The 20,835-nt window shown below is 36.6% G+C and overlaps 1 long non-coding RNA gene across 1 annotated transcript; it reads left to right on the top strand.

The window, feature by feature from the left end:
• The first annotated feature begins 3,387 nt into the window (after window positions 1-3,387).
• LOC144368150 (uncharacterized) lies at window positions 3,388-7,173 on the top strand. The gene is made up of 2 exons (XR_013427929.1): window positions 3,388-5,470; window positions 6,155-7,173. It is a non-coding gene; the product is annotated as an uncharacterized LOC144368150 (long non-coding RNA).
• The last annotated feature ends 13,662 nt before the right edge of the window (window positions 7,174-20,835 follow it).

Below are 20,835 nucleotides of genomic sequence, written 5' to 3' on the forward strand. Positions count from 1 at the left end.
CTGAAATTTTATAAAATTTAGCAGGCCAATCTACTATAGAGGATTCATTCCAGGTTTTATAATCTATGGAGGGACTTTCATAAGGTAATATATCATGATGGAAAGTAATGGAAGAAATGAATCTGGAGAAAAGTATGGATAATCCCTTAGCATAACAATGAGCTAAAGCAAATAATAACAGGGATTCATATGTTAAAGAAGAAAGTGAGGAAGTTGCTGTGCCAATATTTTAATTTTTTTTAAAACTACATTACAAAATGAAAAATTTTATGTTTGAATTGTTTTTAAAGGGATCTAATTTGTTTATATAAAGAGTGAAACCAGAAGAAATCTGCACTCCATTGTCGATCCCTTTCATGATTTTTTAACCATTAGCTTCAACTCTTAAATCTCTTTACCCTGGACCAAACCAAATGATTGCATTTTCTGTGCTTAACCTAGATGGCAGAAACCTGCTGGAAAATCGTTCACTATTGTGTGCTGGATCTGTTACAAATTCCAGATCTCAGTCATTTCCTTAAATAACACCAATCCTCTATGCAAGGCAAATTCTAGCAAATAGAGACAGGCAGTAAACAAGAATTGGTGGCATAAAAAGTGGGGGATTTAAACAGTGAATAAAACTGTCAGGGGCCTTGTCCATAGGATACTAGGAGTCGGAAGGGAATAAAATTCAATCCATCCCATTAAAAAATTGAAATCCTCTCCCTAAGGTAGTGGTATTAGGAAGTGAGACTTTTGGAGGTGATTATTCATGAGGCTGGAGCCCTCATGAATGAGATTAGTTCTCTTATGAAAGAGACCTCAGAGAGATCCATTGTTCCTTCCACCATGTGAGGAAGCTGGCCTCTATGACATACTGAATCTGCTGATGCCTTGGTCTTGGACTTTGCAGCCTCCATAACTATGAGAAAATTAAATTCTCTTGTTCAAAATCCCTCAGTTTATGGTGTTTTGTTATAGCAAGCTCTAATGGGCTAAAATAAAGATAAGGAACAGGGGAAAGCATAGAATACGTCAAATGATCCTGTAAGATATGTTTTTATCTTTGATTTCCACATCTGGCACAGTATTTCACTTTCAGTAAGTCACTCAATCAGAAACTTTTTTATTTAGTATGTTTCATGTTCTGGCTGTATTTTAGGCTCTATGGATAGGTCAGTGAAGGAGGCAGACAAGGAAGGTGCTGCTGTTTTAGAATTTACATTCTAGCAAATAGACGGGCAGTAAACAAGAATTGGTGGCACGAAAGAAGAGAAGTGGAGATCAGGGGACATTTTGAAAGGCACTTTGTGGAGACAGCATTTGCACAAATACCAGAAGGAAGAGGCAAGTGTGGTGAACAACATTCTGTTCAGGGAAAACAGCAAGTGCCAACTCCCTGGGGGTACTTTGGTATGTCCAACAAGGAGAGCAGAGTGATTGGAATGTGGTTAGTGAGGAGCATGGGAGATAAAAGATTGTACAGACAAACGAGTGTCAGATCATATTGGGCTTCTTGGCCCACCCTAGGTGTCTGGCTTCTCATCATGCTCAGAATAAGCATTCAGGTTTTAAGTAGTCCAGGTAAGAAATAATGTGGGCTTATATCTAGGCTTTCAAACACTCGCCGCCCCCCCACCGACAAATCACAGGAAGAAACATGTTTTATGTGGTGACTCAGTACACAAACAAAAAATTTGTGAGATACTCTTACATGAGGGATGCGCTTTGAGATTTTCTATTCTCTTTTGCTGTAAAAGACGAAATTCTGGTTGTCATCCACTGAACTGATCTCCCAATTCATCAGTGGGTTGCAATTCATTCTTTTGTAAAATGTTGGGTCAGACTTAAGTGGTGGCAATAGAGATGAAGAGAAATAGATGGTTTTAGAACTTATTTTAGAACTAGAGTTGACTGCAGTTGATGGACTGCTTTTGGAAGATGTGGGAAGAAGCCAGAAAACTGATGATTTTTCTATGATTTTTGGCTTGAACAAAAGGGAAGATGTTGTTTCTATAGCTTAAGAAAAGAAAAACCAAGAAAGAAGAATGTTTAGAGGGAGGGATTAAGGAGGAATTAAAAATATTCTCTAAACACTTAAAAATTCTGATTATGTATGTTCGTGTACACACAGGTTTATAAAAATTATTGCTAAATTACAAGCCAACTATTAAAATTTTTATGTAGCCTCTAGAAGTTAAAATACTTAAAAATATATTTTTTATTTTCTCCATAAAAATAAAACCTGCATACTAAAATAAAAGAGAAAGAAATATGATCCATGATCTAGCTACATAAAAATTACCATGCTTACTTAGTTTTTTAATATTTTCTTTTTTTAAAAGAGAGAGAGAGAGAGAGAGAGAGAGAGAGAGAGAGAGAGAGAGAGAGAATTTTTAATATTTATTTTTTAGTTTTCGGCGGACACAACATCTTTGTTTGTATGTGGTGCAGTTAAAAGTTGGGTTTAAGCGATTGTTTAGTTTGATTTCAGAAAGTTCATGCTAAAAAACTTAAATACTTGGGATAAAAAAAAATTAAAGGGTTTCAATTTTTGAACTGGGTAGCCTAAGGAGATTTCATTAGATATACAGTGCATTGATTTGAGCAAGAATAGTAAATTATGATTTGGTATTTGTTTCTCTCAGTGTGTAAGATTTAGGAAAAAGTGTTAAATTAAAACGTTGGTCTGGCTTATTACAATAACATTAGATAATTAAATACCAACAGTCTTAGAAATTTTCAAAGCTTAATTTTAGATATACATGGTAGTGTGTGGGCAAATTTAATGTAACTTAATGCTACTTTAAAAACTTCAGAAAAAGCAAAGTGGCTTAGAGGTCCTAAAGAAATTTCTTCTGATGGTAGAGATCCTATTTCTAGTTTTATGTGAACAAGTTTTTCTAGTGTAAAAAGATATGAAATTTTAGAAATTGCTTCTTAAATTTGTAATGCAAACAGAAGCAGCTTGGAGCTCAGGCCCAAGAGAAAAAAAAAAAAAGAGAGTAAAAGTGTCTTTTTACCTGAACTCAAACTAGACCAAACCAAGAAGTAAATTGTATGGTATTTACTAACTACTGGCCAGTCATCTTTTTTTTAGGACTCTTGTTTTTTCTTAGATTCTGTATTTTTTTGAGCTCGTAATTCTGATACTGAGGACCTAGGTTAATGTTTTTCTGATCAGTGGAGTTTTTTTTAAAAAAAAACAAAAAAAACCTTGCAATGGAGATTTCATCTGCGAAAAGCTACGAGGCCTTTATCATTGTTATGTGTGCACACTCCTGTTATGTGTTGTATGTTGGTATGTCTGTATGTGTGTATGTCCATATATCCTGCAGTGATATGACAATTGACAGATGAGGAGCGCTCATAAAAAAAATTAAAAATAGATCCAAATATCTTTAATTCACGTGATTCAAATGGTTCAATTTAGATTGGGTAAACAGATAAAAGTAAAGATGTCCTTAAAATTAAACTTATAAGTTTCTCTAGGTGTTCAAAAAAGGCCCTAATAAAATGTTAACTCTGCTTAAATTCAAAGGTTGGCAAGTATTGTTTCAAAATGTGAACAAAAGGAGGTTAATAGATAAAAAGAAAAAAAAAACTAAAAGGTTCTAGGTATGGATCTAATAAAAAAAATTTGTATCTCTAGATAGGAGAGTCTATGTGACTAAGTAATCAAGAGGGTTTAAGTAAGGGATAAAGGAGGTTTATGTAAATTGGTTATGTGTATAAGTTTTTGAGTAAGTTACACAACTATGGTTAAACAACAACTGTTATTTTTCAATACTTTCTTGTGCTCTCTTGCTCTGAATAATGAAGTTCCTTCAAATCCGATTGCAGAAAGTCTCAAATTAAACTTCCAACCAGCTTCTGCTTAGGCACTACCAGTCTCTGACGACCGATGGACCCCCAGCATCTTCAAGAGAACAATTCACTCAGTGCTGAAGCTCACTACCAGGCACGATGGAATGCGGCAGACATGGGACAGCGGGAAACAACAAGTTCAGAGAACCTCTTAATCTGCCATCCTGGATTCATGAGTCTTTATGTCCTTTTAAGCTTCCTCATGGTCCTTGGTCTCTTTTCTGTCAGCCCCCCAACATGGAACTTCTGCCATAAATTGATCTTTGCTCTAATTTTTATCTTCATTCTGTTTTTATTTGCTCTGATCTTCTTTAGGTGCTGGTGATGATATCTGAAAAAAACTTGCCAATAGACGGGTTGCCTGCCATTTATCCAAGCCCTGCCATCTCCCCCTTAGTCATTTCTTTAAAAGCCAAACTTGGTTAGCATAAAATCATCAATGTAATTGTGATGTTACTAATGTGTTCATATCTTCCAGGTATACAAGTCTGTAAGGTAAAAGCTTTACAAGCTGGTGTTCTAAAGTTGCATGGTAATTTTAGGCTCAAAGAAAAAAACATGTTGGAAATTTATTTATCATTTGTGTTCTATAACTGGACTTGTTATCAGTAAGATATGTAAAGTTCTATGTTACTTTCTACACTGAGATATAATTTAAATGTATTTTTAAGACAATGAGAGCCTAATCTGGGTAAAGGTTTTATTGTAAAACACAGAAGTATTTGCTACTTTCCTACAAGAGGTTAAAAGCTTTCAGCCTTCCCTTAATTCATGTTTTAGGTGTGATATTATGTTGTGGTAGCTAATGTCCATGTAAACTTGAGCAATAGTTTATGTAGGCTTTGTAAAATGATGTCTAAAAGCAAAGATCAGCTTCAGAACTATAGTATTTAAGATTTATAAAGAGCCCTGCCTTACTTGAGATAAAACTCTATGTCCCATCTCACTACATGTAAAAGTGACTATGAAAGAAATAGACCAGATTTCAGTGCATTTAAGGTTGTGTTCAAAAGCTGGTTTTTGTCACGATTGCCAGGACCTCAAACAGGGGATTATAATGTATAACTCTGCCAAAATTCAAGGTAGCTATTACATAAACTAAATACGTTTTTATCCTAGTTAGTTTTGTTTTGTAGTTTGCTTTTAGATGGTCTAAGGATTGCCTGTTAATGTTTTAAAGAGGTACTGCTTTAAGAGCTCACAACCTGGGTTAACTTAGGATGGGGAGTTATCACCTACAAGATAGAGAGATAGATATTGAGGTTCAGTGCCCTTAATATAAGGCTGTTGACTTATTTGCTGGATGTTTAAGATTAAGTTTTAAAATTAAAAACTTGGCTCTTGCCCTCTGAGTCAGTCTGAATCAGGGAATAGGGAACTTTTCCAAAGGGCTCTGCAACTCTAGGCCACATAACCTCCTGATCAGGGAGATTAATGAGACCAGTGGAGGACAGAAAGCCAATCAGTGCATTTGCTGTAAAGAGGAGGGTCATTAAAAAGGGAGACATCCCTGATGCTTCTGAGGGAAGCCACATGGTCAAGCAAGGCCTGGACCCATCCTAGCGCAAATGGCACTAGCAGAACTGAGAAGCTGCTGTGAAGTTCCCGAGGACTCCCCAGGGTAATTCAGCTGACTGTTATAAATAGGTGGAAACAAAGTCAGTTTGACTTGCTTCATCTTAAACACTTAGCAAAGACAGTCAAAGCCAAAGCACAGCTGTTCCTGGACATTTTAAATGATAATAATAGTTAAATGTAACTTCCAAAAATAAGTAAACTGGAGGCTACAAAAAAAGATTCTTAGACAGAAATGCCTGATAACTGTCAAAGAGATTGCTAGAGTAGTTTTAAGTCTAAGGCCTTTATTTCTAGCCAAGGCAGGTAGGCTTGATGTTTGCTAATATGGATACCCAGCCCTAAGTAGTAAAATTAAAGATTTCTCTATTAGACACAGAGGTCATACTAGTAAAAGGATTTTGCAGAATCAGATGGCATTAAATTATTAGACTATATCTTAAGGAAAAAGATATCTGTAACCCTAGATGTTGGTTGTCGTATTTACATTCCTGATATTTCTGGCAATGTGACAAATATCCTTAAAGATTTATATGCTCAGATGGAAGCCATGTCCTCAGCAACTTTGTCGTGGAAACAATATCTTAGCTCCTGGTTCTTGGTACTTCCTGTGGAAAACATTATTAGTCTTTGTCTTTGCCATCATACTCATTGGCATATTCCTGTGCTATGGCATTCATTGCTGCATCAATATGGTTCCAGTACTAATGAATTCTTGTTTCTCTTGTAGACCAACCATCACTCAAATGGCCCTCCAGCCTATTACTCCTCAATTGGACTTTTATCATGGATCACTCGATAGACCCGATACTTTTAGGGGGGACTCCGAACTGCTTGCCCCACGCCGTCCCTTTTCAGCCTGAAGAAGCCAGAAAGATTCTCTTCGTCCCCCTTCCTCACAGCAGTAAAGAGTTCCCAAATTAGAGGGGGGAATGAAGCCAGATTTAAAGTTAGGTAGTCAGTGTAGCTAGACAAATCGGGATCTAATACCGAGTGAAATCTAAAATGGAGGCCATGCTGAAATTGATTCCAGGAAACGCAGGACAACTCATGGTAATCAGGCAGCAATATGCTCCACTGGTGGAAATGGAAAATGAGACCTTCCAATAATTATGATTCAGTACTTTTAAGATTAAAAGTAGTTAGAAAAAGGAGTGGGGAATGTAAAGGTCAAAATTCTAAGCTGATTCCAAGCTGCAAGAGCTTGAGTTAAAGTCTAAGAGACTAGGGCATTGTAAGGCTTCTAGATTACAAGGCCTGGGCTAAAAAGTAAAAGACAATTGTTACAATCATACAAGTCTATTGTTACAATTCCTCTGCTATCCCCGGAACTTGTAATCCCTGTAAAGTTGTTAGAACAATGAGGGAACTGCCTAGTAAATGTCTCCATTGATTCCCTGGTTGATTAATAGCTAAGGGCTCTAGGTAGCATGACACGTATGCATCTAGGCCCCAGAACCAATCAGTTTAAATGTGTACCCCACTTAGAAATGACCAATCATCTCTGCCTAAATTGTTCCCGCCAATGTATGTACTAATCATGTTTCAGAATTGTTGTTCAATTTTCCCACGCCTTATGATGATTTGTTCTGATGCATGCAAAGCCCCCCACCCTCTCCAAAAAGTGTACTTAAGCTCCACCTGACCTCCGCTCTGGGCTCTGAGCCGCTCTCCCTTCTTGAGTGGTCACAGAGTCCCAGCGCGCTGGAACAGGATCCTCAATAAACTTCCCCCCTGCAATTGCATGAAGTGAGTCTCTTGTGTGGTTTCTCCCCTCCGACGCTCTGCTGCACCCCAACATTAGTAACAAAATAGGAATCCAGTAATGGGGAACTTAATAATTTGGTCTAATGTTTCTCAAACTTTAAAAATTCACACACATCATCACACCATAATTATTCTGGTATTGTTTTCACTCAAAGTGAATATCAGTGCTGGATTCTGTGAATATGCTACCTTATCAGGAAAGGATCTTGATTGTCTTTGGATATCCAGGTAGGCTCCATGTAGTCACAGATTCCTTTTAGACAAAGAGGAGGCAGGAGGGTCAGAGAAGGACGTGTCTTGTCATATGATGGGATTATTGTCTGGAGACTGGGAGACAAGTAGGCTAGAAGAGGAAAGGAGTGGATTCTATGCTACAGCTTTCAAGAGCCCCCCCTGATGTTGATTTTGACTTTGTCAGAACCATCTGGCCTTCTAATCTCCAGAACCATGGAAGAACAGATTTGGATTGTCTTAAGTCAGTAAAATTTTGTAATTTGTTACAGCAGCAATAGGTGAGCTAGCTATGTAGAGATTACATTTTTTATGAAAAGAAAGCTGGAATTTAGATATTGTAGGATTTTAGAAAGTTAGATTCCAAAAGTTTATATCTGCTCCAACATAACTTCATTGTTTTAGTTGAAAATAATAAGAAAAAAACTTATCTGCCAGACTTTTCCTTATTCAAACTGATTACTTTTGTTCCGTAGCGATATATATATATATATAAAACAGAATGATTCATAACAGCCCCAAATTGGAAACAACTGAAATGCCATCAATAATAGAGTGGAAAACCAAACTGTTATATATTCCTCAAATGGAATAGTGAATAAAACAAGAATGTTTTTACTATTACAAGCAATAATATGCTGAGTCACTTGAACTCATCATTTGTTGCTGATAAGAAGCCAGATACCAAAGAGTTAGTACTATATAAGTACATTCACACGATATTCAGAAATAGGCGAAACTAATCTGCTAGGTTGAAAGTGACCTTCCAGGGGGATGTGGGGTTGGATAATGACTGAGAAGAACAAAGTGGGTTTATAGGGTTCTAGCGATGTTCTGTTTATCAGGCTCTATGCTAGGTATACAAGTGAGCTCACTTAGTGAAATTCATATGATTTGAACAAATTGTCTATGCTAGACATAAATAAAATCCTAACTTAAAGTAAATCTACATGAATGTGTATATAATATATATATATATATATTCTTTATAGACATGACAGTAGGATATATTTTGACATATCATACATACATGGAGTATAAATTTCCATTCTTGTGGTGTACATGGTATGGAGTTACACTGTCTCCTATTCCCATCCATTCTCCCTTCCCCATTCACACTCCCTCCCCCCGCAACACACACATCCAAATCAGGTGAACCTCCATTCCTCCCTCCCCTGCTGCCTATTGTGAGTCAGTATCCACATTTCAAAGAGAACATTCAGCCTTTGGTTTGGGGTTTGGCTTATTTCACTTAGCTTGATCATCTCCAGTCCATCCATTTGCTGGCAAATTCCATAATTTCATTCTTCATTATGACTGAATATGTACATGTACTATTATATTTTCTTTATCTATTCATCTATTGAAGGGCACATAGGTTGGTTCCATAGCTTAGCTATTGTGATATATAGCAGAATATATAAAGAACCTTATATATCCTGCTTTATGAGCTGCTATGAACATTGATGTGGCCACATCACTGTAGTATACTGATTTTAAGTCCTTTGGGTATATGCTGAGGAGTAGAATTCCATTCCAAGTTTTCTGATGAATCCCCATACTTCTTTCCAGAGTGGTTGCACCAATATGCAGTTCTACAAACAATGTGTGAGTGTACATTTTCCCCCATATCCTTACCAACATTTATTGTTACTTTTGTATTCTTGATAATTGCAACTGTCACTGGAATGAGATGAAATCTCTGTGTAATTTTAATTTGCATTTCTCTAATTGCTAGTGATGTTGAACATTTTTTTCATATATTTGTTGACCACTCATGTTTCTTCTTCTGCAAAGTATTATCTGTTCAGTTTCTTTGCCCATTTATTGATTGGTTCTTCTTCTTATTATTATTATTACTATTATTTTTGGTGTTAAGTTTTTTGAGTTTTTTATATATCCTGGAGATTAATGTTCTATCTGAGGTGCAGGTGACAAAGATTTTCTCCCATTTTGTAGGCTTTCTCTTCATGTTCTTGATTGTTTCCTTTGCTGTGAAGAAGCTTTTTAGTTTGATACCACCCCCATTTATTGATTCTTGATTTTACTTCCTGCACTTTAGAAGTCTTGTTAAGGAATTTGGTTCCTAAGTGGACATGACGGAAATTTGGGCCTAATTTTTCTTCTACAAGGTGCACGGTCAGTGGTCTAATGCCTATGTCCTTTGAATTGAGTTTTGTGCAGAGTGAGAGATAGGGGACTAATTTTTTGTTTGTTTACAGATGGATTTCTAGTTTTCCCAGCACCATTGATTAAAGAGGTTGTCTTTTCTCCAGTGAATATTTGTGGTCCCTTTGTCTAGTATGAGATAATTGTACATATGGGAGTTTTTCTCTGGGTCTTCTATTCTGTACCATTGGTCTTCATGTCTGTTTTGGGGTCAATACCATGCTGTTTTTGTCACTATAGCTCTGTAGTATAATTTAAGGTCTGGTATTGTGATGCTTCCTGCTTTACTTTTCTCGATGAGGATTGCTTAGCAATTCTGGGCCTCTTGTTTTTCCAAATGAATTTCATGACCGCTTTTTCTTCTTCTGTGAAGAACATCATCAGAACCTTAATAGGAATTGCATTAAATCTGTATACTGCTTTTGGTAGCATGGCCATTTTGACAATATTAATTCTTCTAAGAACATGGGAGATCTTTCCATTTTCTAAACTCTTCTTCAATTTCTTTCCTTAGAGTTCTGTAGTTTTCATTGTAGAGGTCTGTCATCTCTTTTGTTAGATTGAGTCCCAAACATTTTCTTTTCTTTGAGAATATTGTGAATGGGATAGTTTTCCTAATTACTCTTTCAGTTGATTCATCACTGATATAGTGGAAGACAATTGATTTATGGGTGTTGATTTTATATCCTGCTATTTTGATAAATTCATTTATGAGTTCTAGAAGTTTTCTGGAGGAATTTTTTGGGTCTTCTAAATATAGAATCATGTCATCGGCAAATAGGTATAGTTTGAGTTCTTCTTTCCCTATTTGTATCCCTTTAATTTCTTCCTTTTGTCTAATTGCTCTGGCTAGAGCTTCCAGGCCTGTGTTGAATAGGAGTGGTAAAAGAGGACATCCCTGTATTATTCCAGTTTTGAGAGGGAATACTTTCAATTTTTCTCCTTTAGAATGTTGGCCTTGGGTTTAGCATACATAGCTTTTACAATGTTGAAGTATGTTTCTTGCTTTCCCCAGTTTTTCTATTGTTTTGAACATGAATGGATGATGTATTTTTTTGAAATATTTTTTCCACATTTATTGAGATCATCATGTGATTCTTGTATTTAAGTCCATTGATATGATGAATTACATTTATTGATCATATGTTGAACCAACCTTGCATCCCTGGGATGAACCCCACTTGATCATGGTACACTATTTTTTTAATATGTTTTTGTATGCAACTTGGCAGTATTAAGAATTTTTGTGACTATATTCATCAGTGATATTAGTCAGAAGTTTTCTTTCCTTGATGAGTCTTTGTCTGGTTTTGATTTTTTTTTAAATATTTATTTTTTTAGTTATCAGCGGACACAACATCTTTGTTTTTTTTGTATGTGGTGTTGGGGATCGAACCCGGGCCGCACGCATGCCAGGCGAGTGCGCTACCGCTTGAGCCACATCCCCAGCCTCTTTGTCTGGTTTTGATATCAGGGTGATACTAGCTTCATAGAATGAGTTTAGAAATCTTCCCTGCTTTTCTATTTCGTGGAGTAATTTGAGGAAGATTGATGTTAGTTCTTCTTTGAAGGTCTTGTAGAACTTAGCTGAGAACCTGTCTCCTTCTGGGCTTTACTTTCTTGGTAGGCTTTTGATGGTGTCTTTAATTTCACTACTTGAAATTGATTTGTTTAAATTTCTATTTCCTCCTGATTCAATTTGGGTAGGTCATATGTCTCTAGAAATTTGTTGCTGTCTTCAAGATTTCCTATTTTATTAGAGTATAAATTTTCAAAATACGTTCTAATTATTGTCTTATTTCTATACTGATGTGTATGATCTTGATGGGAATTGCAATAGAAGCTTGATCTAAAGAATCTGCTTTTAGAGGGGAAATAACAAGCAAAATTCCCTCCTGGGCCCTTCCCAGATCCACTGCCCCACAAAATTCAACAATCCTCCCTGTCTTGACCATATTAGATATAAAATTGTGCCCTAAAAGAGATTTGAAATACTTGCCTTATGGTCTACTTATTCACCGCTCTCCCTGCAAGACTGATTATTTTCATACCTGTGTTTAAAAATATTCTTTAATTGTTAATAAATAATCTAGGCTGGAGAGAAAGTCTTTAATAAGTTAAAGATCAATAACAATAACCCTAATTATGCTTTTATGGAAGAATCTTGCTTTCTGGTGCATTTGGAATTGTATCTGCTAGGAGCACTCTTCGTTTTAAGCAGGCTGCCAGTGGAAGGCCAAGCCCAAAGGCTGCCTAACAAGCCTTTGATACTAACATTGTGGTGGGATAATCTGTACAAGGCTGGTAAGTTCCTTTATAGAATGTTGAACAATTCATACATTAAACCGTCTTTAGATCAAGTGATTTCAATAAATGTTTAAGTAATAAGCATCCTATGGTTTCAAAAAAATAAAATTTCCTATAACAAATATGTATTATAAAATATGTAGTCCTCACATAATTTTTGACTTCCTGCAAATGAAAAAATGTCTGCAGCTAATAATTAAATTTCTTAGGGACATTTCCTGCCCTTCAGCAAACATTAAAGATAACGTCAATTAAAACCTAAATAAGTTCCAGGCTAGTGCTTTTTGTTTATTTTCTTTTCGAGGTCACTAGAGTGTAAGTACTTCCAACATTCTCTTATCTTTGCTAAGAAGGATAAGAACCAACACAGTACTTAGAATTCTTAAAGTACTTGTAGCAACAAGATTATTTTTTTGCATGAGGTTCATTGTCAAATATCATTATGACCTCTAGAGTTATTTTAGGTTTACTTAAGGATGAAAAACATTTAGAGTGTGAATATCATTTTATTTCACAATTTTAAGGAGTCCAAATTATAAAGTTAAATACTGATTTATTACAGTTTTTTTTTTTAATTTTGATAGTAGTGATTGAACCCAGTGACACTTAACCACTGAACCACATCTCAGCCCTTTTTATTTTTTACTTAGAGACAAGGTGTCACTGACTTACTTAGGGCCTTGCTAATTTGCTGAAAATGGCTTTGAACTCACAATCCTTCTGCCTGAGCCTTCTAAGCTGCTGGAATTAGAGGTGTGTGCCACCAGTTTGATTTTTGAGGACTCATTTCTTATGAAAACAAAATGAATGAAAGTTAGTTATTAAATCTGGTAGAGAATATTAACTACATAATAACAGTACACTTTCAAAACCTAAGTCAATCCAAGGAAAATAATATAGTAATGCCGAAGTGCTTTATAGTAAAGAGAAATATTTGTGTCATTATTTTTAAGTCATTAAGTGTATCAGTCCATTTTCCATTACTATAATGAAATACCTGAGGCTTCATACTTTATAAAGAAAAGAAGTTTACATTGGCTTATAGTTATAAGGGCTCAAGTGGTGAACTTTAAGTGCTGAGTCCCAAGTGGAATAGGGCATCAAATGGCAAGAGATAGGGAATGTATATGTGTGTTGGTTTCTTTCCTTCTTTTTATAAAACCATTAGGATTAATCACGGGGTTCCACCCTAATGACCTTATCTGATCCTAATCACCCTTTAAAGGTCCCATCTCTAAGCACCATAGTCAAATTTCTACCCTCTTAATGCTTCACAGTTGGGATGAAATTTTAACACATGAATTACATAGATGAATGTGTAAACTGTATTACTGCTACAGATTGGGCATTATGGTCACCACTACTTTTAATTCATACTATGTTTAGTATTTTCCCCTAATAGCCATGAAGAAATGGTTGAATCTAGAGGAAATTTTTCCAGCCTGTGAAAAACCAATATACTCACCTCTCCACTTGCATGAATTCTTAGGTCCCTGTGTTGACATCTCTTTCTTTCCTGGTGCATTCCACTTTTGGAATCCTTGGTCTGTTCTTGCAGACTTGGATCAGGACTCCTTATTTGAACCCTTCTTAACTTTGAATCATTATGGTTGGAGATTGGGGCTTTGATATCTTCTCTCCAAGAAGGCTGTGAATTCCTTATAGGATCCAAGTTGCCTCCTCCCAAATGAGTATCTTTACACACCAAGGGGAGAAACAATTATTACTAGAATAAAACAAACAACAAAATGAAATAAAACAAAGCAAAAATAGGCCCTTCTTTCCACATTGAAGGGGAAAATTGGCCTACCTAAGGTACTACCCAAAGAATCCTTCCAGTAACCAGTAAGCTTCAGTTCCTCAATTTAAAAAAGGCAAAATTAAAAAATGGTGGCGGGTAGGCATCTTGACATATTAGCAAAAGAGAGGGAAATTAAGAAGAGAACCAGGTCGACTAGAGTCAGGAAACTAGGAATTTCAGAGATGTGGTCTATTAATACCTTCAATCTTTATCAGGTTGAGATTAAGACTGAGAAGAATCCTCTGACTTTGGGCTTGGAGTCATTGTTGGGTAGACACACGACTGCAGTGGTTTGAAGAATGTATGAGAGATGAAGTAGAGACTGTATTTGGAAGAACTTTGGCTGTGAAAGGAAAGGACAGTGAGAGGGGCTACAGGAGGGTGGGTGGTAATGTTGGAGTTTTGATTCCTTCAAAGAAGAAAGAGTGACTTCCGTGGGCTTGCAAGCTTCATTTGCATCATCTACTTCTTTAGAAATTTAAGTTAACTGAGCAGTAGGCATAGCCTGATCCACTATTAAAATGCCTTAACGATAAAAATTATATTTTAAATAAACTTTATTTTTGAGAAGGAGAAATTTAGACTTGTGAAAGAGTTCCAAAGATAATACAGAGATCTCCAGGATACCTTTGCACCCAATGTTCCCTTCTATGAACATCTTACATTAATCTAATATAGTTGTTACGGTTAATGAACAAATTAGACAAACTGTTCACACATTATTGTTAACCAAAGTCTACACTACATTCAGGCTTACTTAGTTTTTATCTGATATCCTTTCTGGATCTCATCCAGGATACATAATATTTAGTCATGATCAATAATAATAATAATCAGGCAGCTGTTAGGCTGAGACAGATAGCTCCAACCTTCTAGGTTCCTATCTAAGCAAATCCCAAAACCCAACTCAAGAGTAACTTTACCAACTGGAAACTGCCAATGAATCATTAGCTAGAAACTCTGAGACTACGCCTTTAACCGATCAAATATTTCCTTTGTCTCATTTTTTTTTTGTGAATATCTTATATAAGTTTTCACTGGGTGTCTCATCCTTGGAGTCCAAACTGGTTGTAGGTGAGTGCCACCCAATTCATGAGTCATTGACTGTTCAAATAAACTCTTTAAAATGATAATGTTTCTAAGTTTATTTTTAAATAGCCTGTTCTTGACTGTGATCATTTCTCGGTCTGCTTATTCTTGATGACCTTGGTGATTTTGACGACTACTGATCAGACATTTTGTAGAATGTCTCTCAACTGGGATTTTTCTGATGCTTTTCCTCAGGGTTATGGGGTTTGGGGAAAAAAGACCACAGAAGAGAGGTGTAATTTAATCCACATCAGATCAGTTTATATTGCCAATTATCATTACTGATGTTGACCTTGATCACATGGCTGAGGTAGGGTCTGTCAGGTTTCTCCTTTGTGAAATTACTCTTGCTGCCAAACCCATGCCCTTTCCATACAGGACTGTATGGAAGTCATTACACTGGCCCAAACTCTAGGAAAGGGGTGGTGTGCTCCATCTCCCTGAGGGTGGAATATTTACATAAATTGTTGGAATTCTTCTGCGTGATTTTTATCTCTTTTCCTCAGGATATGTGAGTTCTTAATCCTAAAAAAAAAATCTCAATGACTTCATGCCTTGCTTACTAAGATTAAATTTGTAGGATAAATTTCATCCAGGAAGTTCGCTATTTGATTCATACTTTTCAAAACAGATTAACATGCTGACAGTAGCAGAAGCGGAGAGCGGTGATGAAGTCTCACAAAAATAATATTGAAAGTGTCTTGTTCACATATTTTCCTCGTCATTAACATTTCCATAGGCCAAGTAAAAAGTCATTTAATGGAAACTACTTGTAACAGTGATTTGAATAACTTGATGCTGAAGTCCTGGGTCAACATTTTTATTTGTCACTTTTCATTTTATGATTTCTGCATAGGTAGCATGGTGTAAAATCAAAGTTAGAGAGTTTTCTTTTCCTTGTAATTGCTCAATGGGAATGAAAGAGAAGCCACAGAATTAGACAAACGGGTTGTGGTGGTCAGCCATAATCCTTCTAGGTTTTCCCATTTACTACTCGTGGGATTGAGGGCAAATTAATTAACCTCTGTAAACCTCACATTTCTCATCCGTGAGAATAAACAATAAGAATAAAAATATTAATGTCTACATAACAATTTATTTTAAGGATTAAATGAGATAATATGCTTTCAAATGCATTTGTAAACTGTAAAGTTGTACCAGTTTCTCAAGCTGTTAATTCCTAGGCTGACACTCAGCAGGGTGCACTGCTGCACCCTGTGGAGTTTTTGACTAAAGCTTAGTAGGTGGTTTAGGGCCCAAGTTCCTTTAGCAGCTGTGTGTGTGTGTGTGTGTGTGTGTGTGTGTGTGTGTGTGTGTGTGTGTACAGTACTAAGGATTGAATGTGCTAGGGAACTCATGCCCCTGAATAATTTCTTGCGCATAATTAAGTTAGGCCTGAGTATAAAGTTCTACCACTGAGTTTCATCCCCAGCCCGTTTTATTTTCTGTTTTGAGAAAAGTTCTCACTCAGTTGTCGAGGTTGCCCTCAAACTTGCAATCCCCCTGCCTCAACCCCCATCACTGGATTACAGGTGTGCACCACTGCACCTAGAAACTGTTAAAATTTTTGATGTCACTTTTGATAGCTATTGGCAAACCACACTTCCTGGCCAGCTCCTTCCTGGCTCTTTCAGACATCTGTCTACTAATAGGTAACAGATGGACCTGAATGATGGGAACATGAGGTTAAAGGGAGAGTTATATAACTGGACCCACTGTGCCGACCTCCACATACTTTCTTTTAAAAAGCAACTTACCTGCAGCACTGCCAGGCTTAAGTCGATAAGTTATGTTACGTTTCTCAGTGAACAACCTGTTCTCTGCAGGAGGGATGCAGTCTCTAAAGGCTCCTCCTTACTAATAAGACCACAAATAATCCTGAAAGGAGGGGGTTACTTTTGTGACCTTTACACAGACAAGATTCCAGAATTCAGAGAGATATGATAATTAGGAGAAAAGCCCCCTAACAATAAAATCTGTAAGAAAAACTTCCCATTAGAATGGGTCAGCATGGGCCAAAGTGACCCAGAGTTGCCTTGGGTACTTGCCATGCGCCATCAGGGACTTGGAAGTCGGATGCAATCCTGCTGTCAGTCAGAAGTCAAGAGGTGGATCTGGGCAGGACTCTCTGGAAACCTTCCTGGGATTCCCAATAAAATTGGAAGACAGGAGGGTATGCCATCCTTCTCCTGTATGTGAGGATCCATTTTCTCCCTTGAGAGTTCCCCTGTTTTCCTTTTTCTATCCTTTCTAGTAAACTTATGCCTGCTGCTCTAAATAACATGCCAGGAATTTTCCTGGCATGATTGTAAGAAATGGTAAGAGAGGACCACTGAGGGTGCTTTGGCTCTGCAGTGGGTTGTCCCCATCAGTGTACTGATGGAATAAGCACAGTATCTGGGTTCATCACATAGGAATGATTAAAGTACCCTGGTGTGAAGATGTAAGGTAGGGAGCTAGGGATGTACCAGGATCGACTTTGTAAGGCAAACTTTCCTCTTCCAGGGGTCATATTGGCTCTCTGAGGCAGCGAGGATACCAGGGTACCACAGACAGACATGTAGACCTGAATTCACTCTGTTGTTCTGTGGACACCCACCTGCTAGTGAAATCATTTAAGGTGGTGGACACAGTTATTATACAGATAATTTTTTTTTCCTGTTGCTTGCTTTCCCTTTGTTAAACTATTACCCAAAGTAATGAGCCCATGAGAGAAGTCATGATCCTGAATAATTTCTTGAATATTAGTAAGTTAGGCATCAGTACAATGTTATCAAAACTTCTAAACCTTTATGTAGTACTTGAGCTTAAAAATGACTCTTCTACACCATAAATGCCTTTCAGTAGATGAATGGATTAAAAAATGTGGCATATATACACAATGGAATATTACTCGGCAATAAAAGAGAATAAAAATCATGGCATTTGCAGGTAAATGGATGCAGTTGGAGAAGATAATGCTAAGTGAAGTTAGCCAATCCCCCAAAAGAAATGGTGAATGTTTTCTCTGATACAAGTTGACTGACTCATAGTGGGATAGAGAGAGGGAGCATGGGAGGAATAGACAAACTCTAGATAGGGCAGAGGGGAAGGGAGGAAGCAGGGGGTTAGCAATGATGGTGGAATGTGATGAACATCATTATCCAAAGTACATGTATGAAGACATGAATTGGTGGGAACATACTTTATATACAGTGATATGAAAAATTGTGTTCTATATGTGTAATAAGAATTGTGATGCATTCTGCTGTCATGTATTTTAAAAATAAAAGCAATTAAAAAAAAGAAAATGACTGTTCTAGGGGATTAGATAACACCATCAAAAAATAATTAAGTAGTTTCTTCACAAATACATTATAACTTGAAGGGAGTTTACTAAATCAATTCTATTTTGTTAAAAAAAATTTCATATTTGGGAAGATACAGTACTATAATAATTTTTCAGTTACAGTTCATATTTTGTTTTTCCAACATTTTGGCTAAAATTTAGTTTTGATTTATAGAATTATATCAATTGAAATTGAGGACTCAGATATTTTTTATAATTTCAAATCACTTACTAATGTGATTTTTTAGATCATTATTTTTGAGTAAAAAGAAGTCATTTATTTTATTTTGGTATTACAAATTAAAATCAATAGTCCCTAAGGAAAACCAAGAGCATTTCAGCCTCCTTCTCATTGTTTAGCTTTGAGGGTCTGATTTCAACTGCAAGGAAACTCAACATGCCATTCCAAAACTTCTTGATGATTTTTCCTTTCCCCAGATACTAGTCTTGTAAAATGAAAACTATTATGAAATAGTTACTGCACATAGATTAGCACTTTGATATTTTATTTTGTGTACAGGTATTTTATAGTTTTAAAAATTCTTACCTCTGATAAAAACTTTCTCATCTACATTTATTTTTGTTAAGCATGTGACTTGATAGCATTGGATTTAAATTATAATAAGAAAAAAAACATTTATCAAAGAAACTGGGGATGGAAAGGACAGTGAAATCCATTGGATTTACTTGCATATAGTAATTTAGGCCATGTCTGGATGACTTTAATCTGTGCCAAGAATAAGAGCCAAGAATTTTAAAACCAGAAAGGTTCTTAGAAATTATCTTGTAATTTGCATCTTGTAATTTGATGAGGGAGACTGAATTCCATGAAAATTAAGTAACCTGGATTCAAACAGAACTGCTCTGAGAAAAACAGAATGGCTTATGACTTTGTGTTCTTCATTGTTTCTTACCCAGTGCCGATTAAGTGATATCTTAGTCCCTGTAAGAATCAGATATGTCCAGGGCCACTGATGATAACTGAAACAGCTGGCTTCATTCATTGAACAGCATAAGGAATTGAGCTACCAAATCTGGCTATTAAAACTGAAACTTTATTGATGGTAGTAAAATATATAAATATATGAAGTCTGCAAATTATTATAATAGTATACTTTCAACTGTGATAAAATCACCCAAATAGAACAAAAAGAGGATGCTTTGATGTGAAGGGTCTAAGGTACCTCACTTAATTGAGGGATGCACTGTATCACCAAACTGAGAATAAAGTCAGCTTCAAGAATACCCTGAACAGGAACTGCTGCTGCCGGGACTCTCATTTTCATCTCTCTCTGCACCTTCTTGAAGCTTTCATTTTGAACTATGGAAGATGTTGAGGAGGGGGCATGGGAGGAAGTAACTGTACAAAAGTCAAGAGCTTGGAGGCTGAGGCAGGAAGATTCCAAGTTTGAGGCCAGCCTGAACAACTTAGTGAGACTGTCTCAAAATAAAAATTGAAAGACACCCAAGTGGTCGTAGGTTCTGTGTTCTGTGAATCAAATGTATGTCAAGATCATTGTATTGTCATGAGAAACTAATAAAAAAATAACACTCAAGTGTTGAGGAAATATCTCAGTGGTAGAGCACTGTCTAGTATGCATAAGATCCTTGGTTGGATTCCTAGTATCACTTAAAAAAATATCAAGGGCTTTAGGAGTCAATCTTAGTGGGTTCAAATTCAGTTTTGCAAATTATATTAGTCTATTGACAGCATCACAATACCACAGACTGGGTGCATTATAAAGAAAAGAGACTCTCTTCAGTTCAAGAGAGAGGGGCTGCATCTGGTGAAGGCATTTTTGCTGGCATGTCTGAGGCAGTGCAGGGCATCATGTGGTGAGAGACAGGGAACATGCACATATGAATAGCTCTTCTGGCCTCTCTCCCTCTGTTATAAAGCCACCAAGATTCAATTGTGTATGTGTGGGGTCTACCCTGATGATCTTATCTAGTGCTAATCACCTCTCAAAGGCCCCACCTCCAAACACCTTAGTAGTTGGATTAAATTTTACCCCTCTTAATACTTCACAGTGGGGATTAAATTTCAACACAGGAAGCCTTGGGGGAACAGACACACTGAAACCATATCCAAACCATAGCACAAATTTACCTTTGACATGTTACTTAATTGCTCTAAAGCAATAAAAGTCAGTCAATAGGTCTTAGTCTGTTATTTGCTGCTGTAACAAAATTCCAGTCTTTGTAATTTATAAAGAAAAGAGATTTACTTTTCAAAGTTCTGGATGGTGGGAAGTTCAAGAGTGTGACACTGGCATCTGGTGAGGAGGGCCTTCATGCTGTATCACATTATGGCAGAAGATGGCAGCACAAGAGCAGAAGAATGAGCATGAGAGCAATGTGTGGAAGAGGGATAGAGGAAAGGGTATGCAAGCACATGAGAGGAAGTTGAGAAAGACAAATTCAATTTAATAGCAACCTACTCTCACAATAACTAACCCACTCTTCCATAACCTCCTTAGTTCATCATGAGGGTGGTGATTGCATGACCTGATCACCTTTTAAAGGGCCACCTCCTGAAACCAATACATTGGCAACTGCATATCAACATTAATCTCAGAGAAAACATTCAAATTATAGCAAAAAATAAGTTTCTCTTGGGCTTTCTTTGAGAGAGTTGTATGCACTAATATACATAAGGTACTCAGCGTAACAGTTGGCCTGTAGTAGCTATGTATAAATAGTATTATTTCGTATGTTT

The sequence above is a fragment of the Ictidomys tridecemlineatus genome, chromosome 11, assembly GCF_052094955.1.
Source record: "Ictidomys tridecemlineatus isolate mIctTri1 chromosome 11, mIctTri1.hap1, whole genome shotgun sequence".
Taxonomy (NCBI): domain Eukaryota; kingdom Metazoa; phylum Chordata; class Mammalia; order Rodentia; family Sciuridae; genus Ictidomys; species Ictidomys tridecemlineatus.